Below are 2500 nucleotides of genomic sequence, written 5' to 3'. Positions count from 1 at the left end.
TTATATATGTTTGTAATATATATGATAATACTATGTATTAGATATATATAATATATATATTTATAGATATATATATATGCATATATATATATATATATATATATATTATATTATATAGATATTATATATATATATTTATATCTATGATATAGATATATATATATATATCATATATATATATCTATATTATATATATAATTAGCTATATATAGATGCAGATAGATAGATTATATAGATATATATATATAACTATAGATAGATATGTATATTATAGATAGATGATATAGAATATATGGTTTATATTCGTTTATGATAGATAGATAGATAGCTATAGATATAGAAACTATATTAGATATAAATATAGAGAAATATATAGAAGATATATATCTATATAAGATTATAATATAAATATAGATCTGTTGATAGATAGATAGATAGATAGATTATAGGTTTATAATATAATTATATATATATATATATATATATATATATTGATATATATATATATATAATATCAATATTATATACAAACAGCTACACAGACACACACCAAACTCACCAACACACCACACACACACTATATTTACATGTATATATATACTATATATATATATATATCTATATATATTATATATATAATCTATTATATATATATATACACATGTGTGTGTGTGTGTGTGCGTGTGTATGTGTGCGTGCGTATGTGTCTTTGTATGTGTTTGTGTGTGCGAACGTGTACCTCTCCCAATATAACTCTAAACCTGTATTTTTTATATCTCAAAATAAAATAAAAAAAGTTATAATTGCTACCGTGAATAACAGGGGCTGCAATGGACTGAATCTGTGACTGTAATATTGTTTGCTTATTGCAACATTAAAAGGATTAAAAAAAAAAAAACACGTCTTTATTAACGAGGATAACAATTATTGCAAAAAAGAGAAGGAAACATCAAAAGCGAAGCAGCTGGAAAAAAAAATCAAACTTGCCTTCAGATATAGGAAGAAAACAACAAACAAACAAAAATAATGACGTAATGATAATTGATATTGTTTTATTTTTTTTTCCTGAAAATCAAAATACACTACAATCTAATTTTATTAAAAAAAAAAAATTGACGTATTTTGAAATTAACAGAAAGGCCGTATATTCATATTCAACTTTCCTTCTAAACACGCATTGTGGAAAACTAGAAATCTAGTCCTTATCATTATTATTATTTTATTCTATCTTTTACATTATCTTCTTATGTATATCGATAAAGACAAAGGAAATTACAAAGTATTTCTTAAATTGGAGGGAGAAGAAGAGCCATACGAAATCTCGCCAATTCTGTTTGTCAAAAATGTTTCTCAAACGTAGTATTTACGAGACATTTGTCCGGTGCCAACGCTTTATATATGCTACGCCAGAAAGCCTTGTTTTCTGCTGTGTGTTGCGCAGTTTTCAGTCTTACATAATTTGTGAAGATTTAGGCTGGCTATACTGCAAATCAACTGATTGTAGTATAGTGGATTATTCAAATATCTAAGAAGAAATGGTTGATAATAGGTGTTTTATTGTGATGTATTAAACGTTAATTAGGTTGTTCAGATATTTACTTTTTTTTAGTGGCTATGTTTTTGTTGCATGTTTCAATTAGGATTAATACATTGTATGTCTTACAACTCATTATGACTTTATTTGAACGAAAACTTATGTATGCAAAATTGTAGGGATTTAATACTTTATACAAGTACATCACGTACACAGATGTTGTCAACTATCAAGATTCTATACACCGAATTTAACTTAATAAATTGTTTTATTTGGGGAAGCAATTCAGAGTTCACCACTGAGGAAGATGCTCTGGCAGTATTAATAGGCATAAAGTGCTCTCCTTGAGGAACGCCAAGACAATTATCATGAATTATCAAAACAGGCGGAAAATTTATTGCTAGGTAAACAAATAGATAAAAAGAGATATATGATTGGACTGACGATAGATTTATAGGTAAAGGGAGTGAGAGATGAATTATTGGAAATTATAATATGGAAAATAAATCGAATAGAGGAAAAGAAACAAGGATAAAACTACCTTAGCGCTTTTGATGTTAGATCTAGCGCATTTGATGGGGATCTAGCGACTTCATTTTGTATTTTACGCCTTAGCGGGTTTTCATTTCTTTACTCTTTATTCATTTATCTCTTTTACATACCAGGGAAAAAAAAAACTGGATCATTGAAAACATAAAGTTCATCACAACCTTCTAATACTCAGATCGTGCACCACAATCCCAGAAACAAGAAAATGCGGCTTGGGAATTAACAGATCTAGAATAACGGGTGTTTTTGTAAAGCTGTCAGACAGACGCTTTCATTTTGATTCAATTTGAAGAGCATTTTTTTGGCTATTATTCTAATAATTTTCGTGTTTTTTCATCGCTTTTCGGGAGAGAATCAAACAGTATCTAAAATAGTGGGTTGGCAACTCTGGCAAGGAAAAAGGGTTAGTGTTTGGAC

This window comes from Penaeus japonicus, unplaced genomic scaffold (genome assembly GCF_977035675.1).
Source record: "Penaeus japonicus unplaced genomic scaffold, GWHDUDI00000001_assembly GWHDUDI00000028, whole genome shotgun sequence".
NCBI lineage: Eukaryota > Metazoa > Arthropoda > Malacostraca > Decapoda > Penaeidae > Penaeus > Penaeus japonicus.
This window is presented reverse-complemented; position numbering follows the sequence as displayed.